This window comes from Nicotiana tabacum, chromosome 17, assembly GCF_000715075.1.
Source record: "Nicotiana tabacum cultivar K326 chromosome 17, ASM71507v2, whole genome shotgun sequence".
NCBI lineage: Eukaryota > Viridiplantae > Streptophyta > Magnoliopsida > Solanales > Solanaceae > Nicotiana > Nicotiana tabacum.
The window spans coordinates 19,413,756-19,434,170 of record NC_134096.1 but is presented as its reverse complement, the minus strand read 5'-3'; the positions used below and the strand labels follow the sequence as shown (position 1 = coordinate 19,434,170).

General features: G+C 39.0%; 1 long non-coding RNA gene across 1 annotated transcript; it reads left to right on the top strand.

The window, feature by feature from the left end:
• The first annotated feature begins 7,398 nt into the window (after window positions 1-7,398).
• LOC107821848 (uncharacterized) lies at window positions 7,399-18,460 on the top strand. Its single transcript, XR_012700948.1, has 4 exons — window positions 7,399-8,609; window positions 8,695-8,941; window positions 11,431-11,500; window positions 18,244-18,460. It is a non-coding gene; the product is annotated as an uncharacterized LOC107821848 (long non-coding RNA).
• The last annotated feature ends 1,955 nt before the right edge of the window (window positions 18,461-20,415 follow it).

Genomic DNA, 20,415 nt, shown 5'->3' with positions numbered 1-20,415 from the left:
GGTGGGTTGCTTCAGAAGTTAGAGATTCCGGAGTGGAAATAGGAGCGAATCACTATGGATTTCATTGTTTTCCTTCCACAGACTCAGCGGAAGTTTGATGTAGTTTGGGTGATTGTGGATAGGCTGACCAAGTCAGATCATTTCATTCCTGTGATGACTACCTATTCTTCCGAGTAGCTAGCTCGGTTGTATATCGGCGAAATCATCAGGCTTCATGGCGTACCTGTATCTATCATCTCTGACCGGGGTACGCAGTTTACATCACAGTTTTGGAGGGTCGTGCATCATGAGTTGGGGACTCGAGTGGAGTTGAGCACAACATTTCACCCTCGGACGAACAGACAGTCCGAGCGCACTATTAAGATATTAGAGGATATGCTTCGTGCGTGTATGATGGAGTTTGGGGGTTCGTGGGATCAGTTCTTGCCACTAGCGGAGTTTTCCTACAACAACAGTTATCAGTCGAGCATCTAGATGGCACTGTATGAGGCTTTGTATGGTAGGTGGTGTAGGTCTCCGATGGATTGGTTCGAGCCGGGTAAGGCTAGATTATTGGGTACAAACTTGGTTCAGGATGCTCTGGAGAAGGTTAAGGTGATTCAGGATAGACTACGCATAGCCCAGTGCAGACATAAGAGTTATGTGGATCGGAAGGTTCGCGATGTTGCATTCATGGTCGGGGAGCGGTTTTTGCTCTGGGTGTCACCCATGAAGGGTGTTATGAGGTTCGGGAAGAAGGTCAAGCTGAGCCCGAGGTTTATCGGCCCATTTGAGATATTGCGATGTGTTAAGGAAGTTCTTTATGAGCTTGCCTTTCCTCCCAGTCTAGCAAGAGTTCATCCAGTATTCCATGTTTCTATGCTCTGAAAGTATCACGGCGATCCGTCTCACGTGTTGGATTTCAGCTCAGTCAAGTTGGACAAGGATTTATCTTATGTTGAGGAGCCGGTGGCGATCTTGGATAGGCAGATCCGAAAGCTGAGGTCAAAGAATATTGCTTCTATGAAGGTTTAGTGGAGGGGCCAGTCGGTCGAGGAGGCGACTTGGGAGACCGAACATGATACGCGCATCCGTTATCCTCATCTTTTTACCACTTCAGGTATGTCTCTATGCTCGTTCAAGGATGAATGATTGTTTTAAGAGAGGGAGGATGTAACGATCCGGTCGGTTGTTTTGAGTGCATTAGCTCTGATCCCCTATTTACTGCTTTCCCTGTATCTGTTTCTACTTATGTGACTTGCCGGGAGGTCTTGTTTTTGGTTTCGGAGTGTTTTGGGACACTTATTCCTTAAAGCGGAAGCTTAAGTCTTAGGATTTTGACTGTAGTCAGAATTGTGTGAAGACGCCTCCGGAATGGATTTCTATCGGTTCTGGTAGCTTCGTTGGGTGATTTTGGACTTAGGAGCGTGTCCGGACTGTGAATTTGAGGTCTGTAGCTAATTACGGCTTGAAATTGCAAAAGTCAAATTTTTGAAAAGTTTGACCGGGGGATTGACATTTTGATATCGGGGTCGGATTCTGATTCTGAATGTTGGAGTAGGTCCGTAATGTTGAATATGACTTGTATGCAAAATTTGAGGTCAATCGGACGTGGTTTAATTGGTTTCGGCATCGATTGTAGAAATTTGAAGTTTCAAGTTCATTAAGTTTGGATTGGAGGGTGATTTGTGTTTTTGTTGTTCTTTGAAGTGATTTGAAGGCTCGACTAAGTTTGTATGGTGTTTTAGGACTTGTGGGTATGTTTGGTTGAGGTCCTGGGGGCCTCAGGTTGATTTTGGGTGCTTAGCGGATGAAATATTGAACTTATGCAATTGCCGAAGCTTTGCTGGTTTCAGGTGTTTCACACTTGCGGTGGTGAGAATGCAGGTGCGGGATCACACGTGCGATGTGAAAGGTCGCAAGTGCGCTTTTGGTTAGGAAGGTTTGCGAGCGCATATGTGAGAAGAGAGCCACAGTTGCGCATCCGCAGATGCGGAGTGATGGTCGCATGAGCGGTATGGGCGGCATGGGCAAGGGTGGTAGATGCAGAAGTCGAACCGCAGGAGTGGGCTCGCAAGTGCATCCCAATGCTCGCAGATGCGGTCCCAGCCATTTATGTGATTTTTGCACCTGCGATTGATTTCCCGCAGGTGCGGTACCGCAGGTGCAGTTGAAGGCTTGCAAATACGAGTTTACTAGGCAGAAAAATAAGATTTCGAGGGTTGGTTTCCCATTTCGATTTTGGGAGTTGAAGAACTCGGTGTGAGGCAATATTTCGAGATTTCTTCAAGGAGATTGTTGGGGTAAGTGGTTCTAACTTGGATTGGGCTATATTTCATGAATCTATTGCTATTTTCATCATCTAATTAGGGATTTGAGTTGGAAAATTGGGGGGAAATGGTAGAAACTTCATAGGCTATAATTTTGAGTTTTGGAAGGTGATTTCAGGTCGGATTTGAGTAATTTTTGTACGGTTAGACTCGTGAGTGAATGGGTGTTCGTATTTTGTGACTTTTTTTGGAATTCGAGGCGTGGGCCCAGTGGCCGGGTTGAGCCTATTTCGGATTTTGGCTTACAATTTCGTATTTTCTTGTGGAATTGATTCTTTTAGAATATATTAATTATATCGTACTGCTTGTGACTAGATTCGGGGCGTGTGGAGATTGATTCGAGGGGTAAAGGCATTGCGGAGTAGGTTTTTACGCGGTTTGAGGTAAGTAATAGTTTTAAATATGAAACCCCGAATTATTGGATTATGTGAGTATTTTGGAGGTGACGGGAGAGTGGGCGTGCACCGTAGGAATTGGGACTTGGTCCATTATGTGAAACCGTAAAGTTGAATAACTTGTTGCTAGCTATATGCTCTCCCTGTGTTATAGAAATTTTTCTGCAAATCATGTTAAAAATCATGCTTAGGTTATGTGATGGTACTGTTGGGACCCGTAGAGGTCGCGTACTTGTGGAATTACTTGTTAATTGTTGTCTTGTACTCAGTCATGGTTTTACTTGCATATCATATCTCAGCCTCTTCTTGATTCTTGTTGATACACTATGTTATATTTGTTTGGGCCGATCTTTGTGATTTCCGAGAGCCTGAGAGACTAGAAAGGTTGATGACTGAGTGAGGTCGAGGGCCTGTCTGTGAGGTATTGATACTATGGCACGTGAGTTGTATGAGCAACACGTGAGTTGTCCGTGCAGTTCCACATATTGATACTATAGCACGTGAGTTGTCCGTGCAGATATAGCTCTTGGGCTGAAAGGAGCCCCTCCGGAGTCTGCACATCCCCAGTGAGCGCAGGTACCTACAGAGTGTGAGTACTGAGGGCTTAGAGTCGCGTGTTTTGAGTTGCTGTGACGAGTTGAGTGACTATTGCCCTGAGAGGTTGCACTTGCTTTTTCATTTGTTGATGCACTTAGTTGTTATTTTTCATTGTTGTGAAATTCCTGAAAATCCAATATCTGGATTAACTGAACTTTAACTGTATAAAACTGATTGGACTTAAACTGCCGGATGTGAAAGCATGTCTATTCTTTGGTGGAATTATTGAAAATGAACTGTAATTGTATAGCTCGTCACTGCTTCTCAGTTCCTTATTTATTTATGTTACTTGCTGAATTGATTGTACTCATACTACACCTTGTACTTTATGTGCAGATCCAGGTGTGTTTGATCAAGGAGGTCGTTGAGTTCATGCGCAATCGAATACCGGAGACTACGACGTAGCTGTCGGGGCAGACCTTATCTCTCCTTCTATGTTTTCTTTCTTTCATGTATTGATACTTAGACAGTGTTTTTATTAGATTGGATATCTAGATGCTCATGACTTGGTGACACCCTGTTATTTGGGGCTAGCTTTCCGCATTTTATTTTGAATTCAACTCCGGTTTTTGTAAAAATTTCTATTATGAAAAAGCTTTGAATTATCCTTTTTATGATTATTGAAGTATTTTGAAAGGTCGGCTTGCCTAGTACCATCGATAGGTGCCATCACGACTTGGAGTTTTGTGTCGTGACACACAAAAACCAGTACGTTTTTCATCTCAGTTCCTTCTACTGTTTTTCTTTGCATCTCTTATTCTTTTGTCATCTACTTGGGGGGGAGGGGACAAACACCCAAAGGTGTCCCCTTTTTTGACTCTTTATTTTTTTATTCGTTTAATTTGTTTTCTTTTTCTTCTGTGTTTTATTCAATTTTGCTCCAAATCTCTTTATTTTTACAACGCTTCATTTCTACACAGTTAAAATATAATATTAAGTATAAAGTAATATAATTAATACTCAATAAAAGATTAAAAGTATTAGAATGTGAGGCAACCATATCTAAATATATGCATTTTTGGCCGAATATCACTTGTATATTTGGACTCGTATTCAAATGGGTAATCTAAAATTTGTGACTTTTGTTGGGCTACGAGAGGTGGTCCTAGTTTGACTATTTGGAATTTGATAAAAATTAAATCTTTATTATTTGAAATCGATTTTTATAACCGTATTTGATGTTATAGAGTTATGTTTGACTATATTCAAGTCGTTTGGAGGTCGATTTGCATGGGAGAGCTTCTTGGAGTATTGTTTACGCGCTTCGAGGTAAGTAACATATCTAAACTTGATTTGAAAGTAATTTTTCCTATTGACTATGATATTTGAGATATGATGAGGGGTGACGCACGTGCTAAGCGACGGGCATATGTGCGTACACTAGGGCTATTCATGATTCGGGTAGAAGTTAGGCTATTATGTACATTGTTTGTCTAGCATGCCTTGTTATATCCATATTTTATGTACTTGCATGACTACATGAGCTCATATTCATGCTAGAAATCATGTCTAGGTTATGTGCTTATTGTTTGAGATTTGATAGGGTTATTCTTGCTATTTTGAGTTATTTGCCTTAATTGTAGTCATACTCTCAGTCATGATGCTATATCCGTGTATTATATTATTGTCTTTGTGTATTGTTTATATATTATCTCACATACTGTTGATGCCCTTATTTGTGTCATACGAGTTTGAGCTGAGTAGTATGAGATGGAATAATTGAGACTTAAACGGTTGATGACTCAACTTGGGCCATAGAGCCAATTTTGTATTTGTTATGAGGTGAATCGTGCCAGAAACCATATTGGGCTGAGTGATATTGATTGTGAGTGACGCATGCACCAGGCCCCATATTTGGCTATGTGATATTGATTATTGACTTAGATCTGATCAGTGCTTGGGCAACGACCCGCCCTTCCAGAGTCAGGTATTAACCGTGGGCAAACGCACGGAGTCACATATGTGCTTGGGTGAGAGACTTGTGTCAGACACCCGTATAGTGATGAGTGTTGTAGTTGTTGAGCGTGAGGGTCCAAGGACAATTGTGATAGGTACTACCCATGTGCTGAGATATGGCATACTTGATTAGTTAAACTGCGATATTGTTGATTCTAGTATGTTTACATGTTATGCAGGTAGCATATTGTGATTCTTCCCTTATGTTTGTTGGTACTAGTTGTCCTTATTTAGTGTGTTGGACTTGGAATCACTGTTAAATTGATAACACCATATTTAGATGACTTTTGTGAAAAAATTCATGCTATAACTGCTATTCTTGAAAAGTGTGCCTATTTTCCTGCTATTTGTGAAAATGCTGAAGTTAATATTGCTTGAATTACTTTTCTTTACTGTTATTATTCTGTATTATTGTTATTGGTTATTGGTATTTAATGTTGGATAATGGCCAAGCTCGTCACTACTTTCAGCCCATGATTTGGCTTGTTACTTATTGAGTACATGTGGTCGCTTGTACTCATACTATATTCTGAACTTTATATACATATCCAGGTACTGTCGAGAGAAGTGATTGTTAGCTAGAGGCACCAATATCAGTTCTTGGAGATTCAAGGTAGCTATTGTTTTCATTTGCATTCCTTGAAGTCCCCTTCTGATTAGTTAATGTTGCCACTCATCTATCTTTCACAAAGTTTTGTATTTTGCATTATACTCTGAACTTAAATTTCATAGTGCTCATGTACTCGCTGACACCAGATCATGGTATGCACTACAAGAATATTGACTTTTAGCGATCAAATTCTAACGAAGGGAATTGAATCCGGTCGTTATAAGTGTATTTATAACGACCAATTTTTTTCCCGATCGTCAAAATCAATTTTAGTGTAATATTAACGAAAGGATAATTTTTTGTCTTTAAAAAATATAAAATCCGGACGTTAAATATAAAATATTGGGCGCTAATTTTTTTCCTCTTTTTTTGCAACCCACATTCAACCCACGCACCCCCTCAATCCCCCCCCCCCCCCCAAAAAAGGGTATATCTTTATATTGTTACTTAAAGAGCAGAGACCTAGTATCTCAGAAATTGAACTCTTTAAAGAATCATAATTTTGGTTCTTCTCTGCAACCTAGGGTTTCAATCTCCTTCTCGTCAAGGTAAGCTCTAAACTTGCAGTCAATTATTTTGTCCAAATTTGCGTATAAGTTGTTGAAGGAATGACTGAAAATTATCTTATTTTTTCATACGGAGTATAACATGCTGTCCAAATTTGGATTGAAGTTGTTGAAAGAATCTCTTAAAATTATGTTTGTGTTTATACCAAGTATAGTGTGCTGCCAAATTTGCATTTTAGTTGTTGAAGGAATGTCTAAATCAGTCCGTTAGAGCCTTATTCATGATAGGATTTACTGAAAATCATTGGAAATTTCTTTAATCCTTGTTCCATAAATTCATTAGAGCTGATTCTAAAGCATCTCTACGGAGTTATTGAAGGGTGCTTTATAAGAATTAATTATTTTTGTTGTTTGAAATTGGGAATTTTTTTATATTATCGTCTCTCTCTCTATATTTTTCAAATACTGGATTGCATCTTATAATTACCTATGCTCCAAACTTATAATTACATGTAGGTTTTATGACATTGCTGATGAATTCGCAGAAGTTAGTTTTTTATTTTCATTGAATATTACCTCGTTATAGGTCAATTATGTGTATTCTTTTTGTAGAGCATATGATTTTTTGGAATTAGGTTTGATTGCATATTATTATTGCAACAAAAGGTTTATCACTATTTGGTCGTGATTGTATTGTAAAATTTTCGTGTGAAATAAGAATTCGCTAACTTTATCCTTAATTAAACTTTATGAGTATATTGGGAAGAAATATATGATTCTCTTTTTCTACCCACTAGACTTCACATTTGTTTGCCCGACATTTTAGCTTGTATCCTAAAATCACTCAACTGCTACTTTTACATTCTTATAATGAAGTTGAACTGATTCCGATTATTTCTTAATGTATTTTTTCGCTATTATCAATTCTTGCTACTGTAGAAATCACTGCTTTCAGTGATCATTATGAAGAATTTCAGAAGGTGAACACATAAATATTGGGTGTCTCCGTAGACAGTGTGGTAGGTCTTTCTTTCCTTCGAAAATTTCTTCTAAACTAATTGGTTGATTACTTTTTGTTTTGTGCATATGATATGTTTGCACCAATGTGATATAGTAGTGTAAATGACACTTTCAATAGAATACCGTTTAACGTATTAAAAAAGGCCCTTTTCACTTGTTTTGAACTTTGTTCTATTTTGTCTTAGATGAAGAAGTGGGTTGCTCTAGTGGTGAGTACCCCCCACTTCCAACTAAGAGGTTGTGAGTTCGAGTCACCCCAAGAGCAAGGTGGGGAGTTCTTGGAGGGAGGGATATCGAGGGTCTATCGGAAACCGCCTCTCTACCCCATGATAGGGGTAAGGTGTGCATACACACTACCCTCCCTAGACCCCACTGGTAGGATTATACTGGGTTGTTGTAACTTTCTACTTAATTATATTATATTATCTAGAGACAAAAAAAAAATTATTTTTTGGATTTGGCATACTCAGTATTTGTCTTTCTATATGATCAAAAGGATAATGATAGTTCTGTTAGGATACTTGTAAGATTAAAAATGTTACGCCCGCAATAAGATCAATTATATTAGCTTCACCTTACCAAAGCAATCAAATCATGGCCAAATCCTCTGTTTCCTCATCTCTTGATGGACTTACTTCATATGAAGACATTCCCACATTGTATGAATTAATTGGAGTATTCGTTTTCTAGATTTTCTTATTTTTAGCTATCTCCTTTTTGACTTTCTAGTTCTTCTCTTATTATATTGTAAAAGAATCGAACAAGTACGTAGAGCTCACCATGATCACCTTTGTTTTCTATACTATAAAGCAAATGGTGATTTCACTTAGATGCTCTTTAGTTTTGGCTGTTAGGCACTAGTTCTGCCATTTTCCATTCTCATTATCTAGTTATTTATGATCGATCAATTTGAAAGCTGAAAAATATTTAGTTTTGTCTTTGCTGTAAAGAAACATTCTTTTTGCTTTATTTAGTATAATGCTTTGGATTGTGCTAGTGTAAGGGAAAAGCTTTAGATCTTTGGGTTTGGTAAGGGTAAATGCTGAACATAGACTCCCGATTAGAAATAGTAAAAATCGTAATGCAGCAGCTTCTTATTTGAATGAGCTAGTTTAGAATACGAATCTTGCACCTCTTGGTTTTGATCCACTAGAAGGTGATGTTTCCCTCCCTCAAGAAGTTGAAGTGATGCAAGACACTCAAAGAAGCAAAATAAGTATTTTTCTGTCTTAGTTTGTATTATTTTTTTGCTGTTATTGGACTGGCCCTTTTTTATGATTAACTCAATTGGAAATTAGCAGGTCCATGTGAATCTGAAAAGGCAAAAAAGTGAGAGAAAAGAACAGATGTAAAAATGTTCTAGGACTCAAAGTTGGAGAAAATTTGAGCGTCACTTTCTACCACAATCGGGCTGTTGGGAAGCATTCAGCCACATTTGTGAGACACTTGGGTATATTAGTTCGTGATCATAATATGTATCCATTGCGCATACACTCGTGGGCGGATATAGAAGAATATAAGCTGGACCACATGTGGGAAGCTGTTACTGTAAGAATTTAAAGTATTACTTTAATTTGTTCTTTTGCCTTTTTCTTTTCTTCTTTCACAAATGAAAAGAAAAATAATTTTGAACATTATAATCTTACATAATAATCATGTTAAATCATTGAGTTTTAGTTTAAGCGTAATAAAAAGAAAATATATTTTAGAGCCGCTAATTTTGCAGCATACACATACTTCCAGAATAAAGGTTTGATGTTCGCCTCTTCATGCTTGCTGCTAGAAAAGAATTTGTGTAACAACCCGGCCGGCCGTTTTGGGAGTTATAGCCCCGTTTCTCCCATTTCTATTTCCTTTATGCTCTTAAGCTATATTATGATATACCAGATTAGTTGGTTCGGGTCCGGAGTGGTTTCGGAGTGGAATGAGGCACATAGTCTCTAAAATAGAAATTTAAGTTGAAAGTTTGATCGGAGAGTTGACTTTTTGATATCGGGGCCAGAATTCGATTCTGAAAATTGAAAAACCTCCATTGTGTCATTTATGACTTATGTGCAAAATTTGATGTCAATCGGACCTGGTTTGCTAAGTTTCAGCATCGAATGTAGAATGTTCTAACGTCGTTTCTTTGAGAATAAGTGGTATCACATTAAGAAAATGAGTTCCAAATTAATATTTGATTGAATAATTAGTTCTGTATTAAAATTTTGGAGCCATACCAAAAATAATCGTCGAATTTGGACATCGTATGAGAGAGTTATGCTCATTTACGTATCAGAAAAGATTTTCCATCGCTGCGCGCGCCCATGGTAGCGTGGGGCACTAGCCCTGGCGCTGGGATATTTAAGGGTACTAGAAATAGTGCCACAGGAAGCGCCCCGCGCTACCTGTGACGCTCGAACACGTCAGATGCTCTATAAACGAGTCTTTTAGCCATTTTTGACATAAAAATAGTTGGGGAGCTCGGTTTAGGCGATTTTCAGAGGCAAACTTCACAAATTGGACTGGGGTAAATGATCTTAACTTGATTTTGTCCGTTATTCATGAATCTAACATTATTTCCAGCACTTATTTCATGATTTGGGGGATTAGAATAGAAATGTATCAAGAATTGATTTGAGGGTTTGAATGCCGAATCGGAGTCTGAATTTAGAAAGTTTTGTATGGTTGGACTCGCGGTTGAATGGGCGTTCATATTTTGTAAATTTTGCTGGGTTCTGAGACGTGGGCCCCACTATTAATTTTTGAGTTAATTTCGAATTTATTTGTGAAATTTAGCATTTTCATATGGAACTGATTCCTACACCTCGTGTTGATTGTATCAAATTATTTTGACTAAGATTCAAAGCGTTTGGAGGCCGAATTGCGAGGAAAAGGCTTATTGTAATAAAGAATTGCTCGGATTGAGGCAAGTAACGATTGTAAATCTAGTTCTGAGGGTACAAAACCCCAGATTTTGTATCATTCTACTATTTTTAGTGATGCACATGCTAGGTGACGGGCGTGTGGCATGCACTGTTGGGGATTGTGACTTGGTCCGTCCCGTAGCAACTGTAAAGTTGCATACTTTGTTGAAACTATATTATACTTATATGTTTTAGAAAGTGTTTCTGTAAATTGGGCTGAATGTCATGTTTGGGCCTTGTGCCAGTGTTGTTTGGACCCTTAGGGTTTTGTTTCTTACTATCCTCTCATGGTTTTTGATTAAAAAATCTATACTCGGTCATGTTTATACTTGTTTACCGCATAACTTAGTTTTATGACTCTATTTTGATGCATATAATTATTTTGGGCCGAATGCCCTGTTTTACTGAAATGCCCGAAGGGCTTGAGAGGTTTATGACTGAGTAAGGCCGAGGACCTGATTTGTGAGGATATTTATGGAATTGAATGAGCACGCCGCAACATGTTGATATCGGCCGAGGGCGTGATTGTGAGGATAAGTATGGATCGGGGCTGCCTGCCTGCAGCATACTTTATTATTATAGCACGTGAGTTGTCCGTGCAGCACGTGAGTTGTCCGTACATATTATAGCGCTTGGATTGAAGGAGCCTCTCCGGAGTCCGTACACACCCCCAGTGAGTGCAGGTACCTATTGAGTGCGAGTGTCGAGTCCCGAGTGCCGAGTGCTGAGTGACTGGGAGGTATGAGTGATTGTGAGGTATGCCTGAGTGGAAAGAGTGATGGTGAGGTATGCCCGAGTGGCCCGAGTGATTGTGAGATTTGCCCGAGGGGCTATATATGAGTGATGTTTTGCTCGAGGGGCTGTTTATAATCTCATCATTTTTGCTCACCTTTGCATTTTTCCTCTGTTTGAAAACTGTTGAAAAATATCTTTAAATGATTTTTACTGCAACTGGGTTTAAACGAGATATTTTGATTTTAACCCTGATTTTAAAAGCATGTGGTATTTTACTGAGATTTCCTGATATGAACGTTATATGCTTTATTGCTCGTCACTACTGCTCAGTTTTTATTTATTGTTGTTACTTACTGAATTGGCGTACTCATGTTACTCCATGCACCTTGTGTGCAGATCCAGGTGTTGCTGGACACGGTAGCGGTTGTTGATTATTTTGGTTGCAGATTTTCTCGGGGATAGCAAGGTAGTTGCTTGGCGACCGCAGCCTCTGCTCTTCTCCCTCTTATCTTCCTCTAGTTTTATTTAACTATTTTCCAGGCTGAATTAGCCTTGATATTGTTCGACAGATTATAGTAGATGCTCATGACTAGTGACACCCCGATTCATGCTTTTCCTTTCGCACTTTTATTTTGATTTGAACTCCTTTGCGATGGTTTTTATGTTAAATAGCACTGAAATTATCTTTGAAATGAAAATATCGATTTGTTTTGGAAATGAGTCGGCTTGCCTAGTTCCACGATAAGCGCCATCACAACAGGTGTTTGTTTGGATCGTGACAGATTGGTATCAGAGCCTAGGTTACATAGGTCTCACGAGTCATGAGCGGGTTTAGTAGAGTCTTGCTGATCGGTACGGAGACGTCTGTACTTATCTTCGAAAGGTTCTATAACCCTTAGGAATAATTTCACTTTCTTGTATTCTATCATGCGAAATTGATTCAACTTGAAACATAACTCTTTGAATTCCTTCCACGCATTCGTATGCGCATATGAGCACTCGGTATCAGTTGTGCATCGTCAGCTTGTGATTATATGAACGAGGTTCGAGATGTGTATTATGTGTTTTGGTGATGGGCTAGTCTGGAGGACTTGAGGCCAGGTTTAAACCGTAGTTTTGGCTTGGTAGCTTCAATTGTAACCTGTACATTTGGACTCATATGTCTGGTAATTCCCCTACGAGTGGAATTCATGGCTCGATGAGCGGTGGAATGGCTTTGTGATGAGTATGATGTAACTGCGGGATGTGTTAGGACGATTTGAATGTGACGAGAAGTGTTTCCTTGAAATGTAAAGGAAGGCCATTGGGCGCTTGATTTTCGTTTTGATGTGACGTACGGTCTCAAGTGTGAATATTTTGAAGGATCTTTCACGTTGTTAACTTTTGGGAAAAATTAAATTCTCATGTATTGTCAATGAGTTTGGACTCAAGAAGAGTAGGTGATTATGTAGTAATTGTGGTTGCGAATGGGTATTTTTGATGTTGATGGCTCGAGAAAGATGATCTTCGAAGAGACTTAGAGTCGGTACCATTTTATTGGTTCAGGTGCGACAGAGATACATTTCGATTTGATGCAGCAGTTGGTTAGCAAAGTATGAGGGAAGACATGACGGGAAGTGTTTTGCGGTGGTTGAAGTACTAGCAAGTCAAGTAGAAGAATTAGAGGTTGAGAAGTTTCTTAAAAGAGATGATTTAACCGAAGTAAGAGTGGCAGATTAGCATATGAATTCACTAGTAGGGTAGTCGTGCACCTTGAGAAAGTGTAGAATGGTTTGGAATCGTGTTAGTATGGGAATCGGCCTGCAGACTCTATTTGGAGTGATGATTAGTGTACAAAGGAAAATTGAATATGTCATAAAGGAGTGTGTTTTAAATGAATAGAGGCGTGAAGATCTGATTATCGTGTCAGGTGCAATATGATATGAGTTCAGAAGGTATTGTTGACGTACAATTAATGTCAATAGGGAAAGTGCATACTTATACAAATGGTGGTTGAGCATGAACTCAGGAGAATTTACGGATTTAGTGATCGTTGCACTCAGTGCAATGTCATTGGAAGATGTCGGTAAAGAATTCCACATGTGGGTTATCTCCTGTGTGCATCTAGCGGTGGCGTGATGTTGATGTAGCTTTTGCGAGGAATATTACTTGCTACCCGGTAGGAGGTCGCGTGTGTGATTTTGGCTGGAGATTCAGAATGTTCATGAAAGGCTTAATAAAAGACTTCGAGAAGTCTGGCAGGTTAACGGTGCGATACCTTGGTAATTGAGAAGGCGAAATCCTTACGGGTTCTAATTTTATATAATTATAGGTTAAGGCTAAGTGGGGGAGTCTGCTATCGACGAGTTGATTTCACGGTTATGGGTCGTATTAGTTTCTGTTCGGGGTATACCGGTGAATCAGTTATGACTTGCAGCGGTCGAGATCGAGGATGACTCGGGTAAAGGAATTTCTGGATACAAATTGTATTACACTCTATGGTTATAGGAGGACCATAAAATAATTGAGTGGTTATTCACAGAGAATGTAGTGTACATGGAGCGGGAATTTGCTCGGTTGCGTAGGAGTATGGGTTACTCTTTATTCCGTAGGGTGTTGGTGTGCTAATGGGGTACATGTCGTTTCGGTCTGTTTGGTCGGTTAATTCAAAATTTGAGTAGAGTGGATGACTCTCGATAATGGTTCCAATGGATTCAAGATTTATAAATATGTCTAGAAAACTGGGAGTTGCATTGAACGGTGTTGAGACTCGTGGCATCTTATATCATTGTGAATTATGCATTTCAGTATCAAGAAGGCGAAGGAAACAGTTTTAGGTTCACATAAAGTCTCTTCGGAGTAAGCATTTTTGGTTGTGGAACCTTTGGGATACATAAAAAGGGAATTCGGCGGCTTATAAGCCTTAGGGCGGCGTGATTCTATGCTAGAGTTTGTGGGGTAAGTTTTAGTTAAGGATAGTAGTGTTCTAACAAGTAAAAAGTAGCAATTTGAAGGAAATTTAGAAAGAACTTTGAGAAATTGGATAGCTTGGTTATGTGCGAATGGATTTCAAAGTGTTCGTGATGGGTTCTACCCATGGTTTGAACCGGATATTTTCTACCGATGTACGAAACGTGTTATGTGTTATGATTTCCTCCTAGAAAGAAGCAAGAAAGATGTTTCTGACTAATAAGGTATATAATTTGCTAGTGACTCAGAGTTGATAATGAAATTCTTATGCTTTTCACATGATGGCATAATAGATGTGTTGTGTTTTGCGGGAATATGATTTACATGTACAAGGTCAAAGTTCAGTTTTGAAGGGAAGGACAGAAATTCTTAGGCAGCATGAACGGTTTTCGATGATTAGGTAAATGATATTACTATCTGGTATAGCTTGATGAGAGTGTACATTTCAGAAGGGGCAGTGTGTTTGATTTATGGGTACTTTGCTGGTATTGCGGCACTCTCTTGGTTGATCGACTGTTGATATTCAAATTTTTGCCAGGTGGCACGGAAGAAGTTTTAAAGTATTTCTCGTAGGATGATTATGTATGAGAGAGGTGTTAGGCATTCGGGCAGTGGAGGTGGAATCAAATATGGTGATGCATGTGTTCTATGGAATTAGAGATTGGGAGCTCTCAGGAGCAGATTGTTTCATGGTTGTGGACTGTGAAGTTGTGGCTGGAGCTAGCCAGATGATAGAAGGTGTTATGATTCCGTCATTGTGGACTTTCGGAGGTTGTTTATCTATTGGTGGCTGACCATAGTTGATTTGGGGCCCATTGGTAGGCCCAATTAGGATGGGTATTCTACACTGAGCCGGATTTATTGGCTCCATATTGCTATTGTTGAAGGATGTGTCATTCGGTTGACGTGAAGCTTTTCATGTTCTAAAATGATCTGTGAGTTACTCTTCTATGCTACGAGGAGTTGTGATTCGTTGGTCATATGCACATATGGTGCGGTTCTATTGTGGCCTTAGAGCGGAATTTGAGCGAGAATAGTATTGAATATTGCTTGGTTAATGATATATTGGTTATGTTCTTTCGGGTTTTATGTGGCATGGTGTCGTTTGCTTCTCCGCGGTTATGGTAATGTACTTTGGGTACTTGATGTCGAATTGCGCATGGTTATTGATTTTAGCAGGGTGGCTTGAGGTGTTTCATATGGACCAGTATTTGGATAGGGTCACGTATTGCAGCAGAGTTATGTGGAAATATAATCTCTCATGTAAGATTCGTGTGTTATGGTTCTGTGATGTGTGATGGGTTCTTAGCATTGCGTCGGGGTGCAGAACGGCTCTCCTGTTTGGGTCATTGTTACGATTGGGTACATTTGGAATGTTGCTATCTGGTGCACGGATTGCAAGGGTTGTGGCTTTAGATTGTATTGATGTGTCGTGTCACTAGAGTGGTCGTATTGGATGAGACGAAGTCATTGGGCCTAGAATGGATGCTATCATATTTGATTGTGGTATAATTGGGAGGATAATATCGGAAGTCGGCTTTGAAATTGGCTATAGTTCTTGTAGAAGGAATGGGAGCTCCATGACTTGTTGGTCTAATGAATGGTTATGAATTCGGTATGTTTCTTTCATCATCGGTAGAGTACGAAGGTTTTAGAACGAGGTTTTGTTTGATATGAGATTTATTACCAGCACTAGGTTGATTTGAGTCAATACTGTAATTTGAAATCATTGCCTCGAGCATTCGAGCTATGCGATATTTGAATTTGAGTATTTGAGTTATGGTTACGACTTTTGGTACAGCTTATTTAGATTTATACGGTATGTAGATGTGAACCTCTGATCTTATACGAAATTTCGGATGTTGGAAATTTGATTCGAAGGCTTGTGGGCTAGGTTGAATGGAGAAATTTCAGTTATGCTGTGCTATCAGACTTGTATGGGATAGGGTGACGTGGGATCATCCCCGGTATGTGCATGGGAAAGTTACACAGCCATTTCTTGGCTTTTGGAACAACTCTCAGCACGTTCGAGGACGAACATATGCTTAAGTGGGGGAAGATGTAACGACCCGGCCGGTCGTTTCGGGAGTTATAGACCCATTTTCCCCATTTTTGTTTTCTTTATGCTCTTAAGCTATATTATGATATACCGGGTTAGTTGGTTCGGGTCCGGAGTAGTTTTGGAGTAGAATGAGACACTTAGTCTGTAAAATATAAATTTATGTTGGAAGTTCGACCGGGGAGTTGACTTTTTGATATCGGGGCAAGAATCCGATTCTGAAAAATTGAAATACCTCCATTATGTCATTTATGACTTATGTGCAAAATTTGATGTCAATCGGACCAGGTTTGCTAGGTTTCAGCATCGAATGTCGAATGTTCTAACGTCGTTTCTATGAGAATAAGTGGTATCGCATTAAGCAAATGAGTTCCAAATTAATATTTGATTGAGTAATTAGTTCTGTATTAAAATTTCGGAGCCATACCAAAAAGAATCGTCGAATTCGGACATCGTATGAGAGAGTTATGCTCATTTACGTATCAAAAAAGATTTTCCGTCGCCGCGCGCGCCCAGGGTAGCGTGGGGCACTAGCCCTGGTGCTGGGATATTTAAGGGTACTGGAAATAGCGCCACAGGAAGCGCCCCGCGCTACCTGTGACGCTCGAACACGTCAGAGGCTCTATAAACGAGTCTTTTGGCCATTTTTGACATAAAAATAGTTAGGGAGCTCGGTTTGGGCGATTTTCAGAGGCGAACTTCACAAATTGGACTGGGGTAAATGATCTTAACTTGATTTTGTCCGTTATTCATGAATCTAACATTATTTCCAGCACTTATTTCATGATTTGGGGGATTAGAATAGAAATGTATCAAGAATTGATTTGAGGGTTTGAAGGCCGAATCGGAGTCTGAATTTAGAAAGTTTTGTATGGTTGGACTCGCGGTTGAATGGGCGTTCATATTTTGTAACTTTTGTTGGGTTCCGATACATGGGCCCCACTGTTGATTTTTGAGTTAATTTTGGATTTATTTGTGAAATTTAGTATTTTCATATGGAACTGATTCCTACACCTCGTGTTGATTGTATCAAATTATTTTGACTAAGATTCGAGGCGTTTGGAGGCCGAATCGCGAGGGAAAGGCTTATTGTAATAAAGAATTGCTCGGATTGAGGCTAGTAACGATTGTAAATCTAGTTCTGAGGGTACGAAACCCCGGATTTTGTATCATTCTACTATTTTTAGTGACGCACAAGCTAGATGACGGGCGTATGGGCGTGCACTGTTGGGGATTGTGACTTGGTCCGTCCCGCAGAAACTGTAAAGTTGCATACTTTGTTGAAACTATATGATACTTATATGTTTTAGAAAGAGTTTCTGTAAATTGGGTCTAATGCCATATTTGGGCCTTGCGCCAGTGCTGTTTGGACCCTTAGGTTTTTTTTTCTTACTATCCTCTCATGGTTTTCGATTGAAATATCTATACTTAGCCATGTTTATACTTGTTTACCGCATAACTCGGTTTTATGACTCTATTTTGATGCATATAAATATTTTGGGCCGAATGCCCTATTTTACTTAAATGCCTGAGGGGCTTGAGAGGTTTATGATTGAGTGAGGCCGAGGGCCTGATTTGTGAGGATATTTATGGGATCGGGCTGCACGCCGCAATATGTTGATATCGGCCGAGGGCCTGATTGTGAGGATGAGTGTGGATCGGGGCTGCCCGCCTGAAACATACTTTATTATTATAGCACGTGAGTTGTCCGTGCAGTACGTGAGTTGTCCATGCAGATTATAGCGCTTGGGCTGAAGGAGCCCCTCCGGTGTCTGTACACACCCCCAGTGAGCGCAGGTACCTACTGAGTGCGAGTGCCGAGCGCTGAGTGACTGGGAGGCATGAGTGATTCTGAGGTATGCCCGAGTGGCACGAGTGACTGTGAGGTTTGCCCGAGGGGCTATATATGAGTGATGTTTTGCTCGAGGGGCTGTTTATAATCTCATCATTTTTGCTCACATTTGCATTTTTCCTCTGTTTGAAAATTGTTGAAAAATATCTTTAAATGATTTTTACTGGAACTGGGTTTAAACGAGATGTTTTGATTCAAACCTTGATTTTAAAAGCATGTAGTATTTTACTGAGATTTCCTGATATAAACGTTATATGCTTTATTGCTCGTCACCACTGCTCAGTTTTTATTTATTGTTGTTATTTACTGAGTTGGCGTACTCACGTTACTCTTTGCACCTTGTGTGCAGATCCAGGTATAGTTGGACACGGTAGCGGTTGTTGATTATTTTGGTTGCAGATTTTCTCGGGGATAGCAAGGTAGTTGCTTGGCGACTGCAGCCCCTGTTCTTCTCCCTCTTATCTTCCTCTAGTTGTATTTAGCTATTTTTCAGGCTGAGTTAGCCTTGATATTGTTAGACAGATTGTAGTAGATGCTCATGACTAGTGACACCCCGATATCGGGCTTTTTCTTCCGCACTTTTGTTTTGATTTGAACTCCTTTGTGAAAGTTTTTATGTTAAATAGCATTGAAATTATCTTTGAAATGAAAATATCGGTTTGTTTTGGAAATGAGTCGGCTTGCCTAGTTTCACGATAGGCGCCATCACGACAGGGGTTTGTTTGGGTCGTGACAATTTGACTTTATAGTTTTAATTATTTTGATTGCTGTTAATTTTAATAATAGTAATAAAAGTTTGATTGGGACATCTACAGCATGAGATCGCCAGGAATGGAGGCATGGCCTCCTTAAGGTGTATTGCTGCTTTGCGACATAAGATTTCAGTTTATATGCCATTTGAAGATTTCTGCTTTGGTTGAAGTTAGGTCACTAAGATTTTGTGTTAAAAGAAATAAGGAAGAATGAAATCAAGATAGGCAAAGGAAGCTCTTTTGCAGCGTAAAAAAACTAAAGTAAATGTTTGGGAGGTTTTATTCCCATTCAGGCATAAGGTGTATTTTGTTTCTTCTTTAATATTTGGATATAGTAATTTGAAGTTGTTGGCATCATTTCTGGCATTTATGGCTACAGCCAGAATACTAGTATTATAGTTTAATTCTTTCATATAACATTCAAAAGAAAATAATTATTATTTAAAAGATGAAGGATTTCATCTTAAAGTGTTTTGGTTCTAACAATTAATTTGTCACTAGTAACGCTCAATGTTTAATTTAATATTGTTGGTTTAATTTTTATTTTTTGTTTAGTTAAAACTCATTGAGTTTTATGTTTGATGATATTCTTAAAATATTATAGGACAAATTTGATAGTGCTGACATAAATGATCAAATAGATCATGTCTTGAAACATATGAGAAGATTATGGAACAATTGGAGAGGATCATTGCACATGATTGTGAAATCTAAGCCATTGCGCGACGTTCTAAAGGATGTGCCAGAGGGGTCGACAAGAGTGATTGGGAATGGTTGGCCAAGGAGTACTTCTTATCTGAAAAATTTAAGGTATGACTTCATAACAATTTATAGCAACTTAGTTTTTTTTTAAGCAGCAGACCACACCTTCTATGTTCTGTTGTTATTATAGGAAAGAAGTGCAAGAAACTCAATGAATAGGTCTAAGTTGATTATGCCTCATCGTACTGGCAGCAAGCCTATCAGAGAGATTATTTATGAACTGGTATGTAAATCGTGCTACTGTGTCAAGAAACCCCATCTTTGTTTAAATGATTTGTTTGACTTGTTTATTTAAATGCGAAGGGAGGCAAAGATGGTAATCCACCAGATATGGCAACTGTTTTCTTTGAGACTCATAAGAAGGATGATAAACTTGTCGAACCTGAAACCAATGAAAAATATGTATGTTTATTGATAAATTTTATTTTACCCCTTCCTTTGACTAAAAGCATTGCATTATCTCAAAGCTTATAATTGTTTAGGCTGAAATTTAAGAACTGGTATGATCTGAGTCGTCTCTTACAAATATTGAGTATGTAGAAAGGTGCTTTGGACCTCAATGCAAGAGTCATGTGATTGGGTTTGGAGGTGGAATAACCGCCAAGGAGTTAAAAGGTGATAACTCTTCTAAGGATGTACTGTCGAATGAGTTGAATGCAACTCGAAAAGAAAACCTATCACTAAAAAGACGCCTAGATAACTTAGAGAGTACAATTGCACGATTTGCAAGCAAATTTTCTAGTCAGCCTTTATCAACACCATGTTCAAGTGAATCTACAGGCATCTGACAGGTTAGTAAACTTTTTACCAACCTTTTACAATTATAACACGTCATATTTATTTATTTAGCTAGTCACGCTGCCACTTTCTACTGCCATATCTTTCTTTATACAAATTATAATTCCACTTATGATATGATGAGTATTTCTTAATCAAATGAATAAACAAAACTTTCTTCTATTTTTCATTTCAACAACTCATGTGCCTCGCTCTTTTTTGTTGAAAGA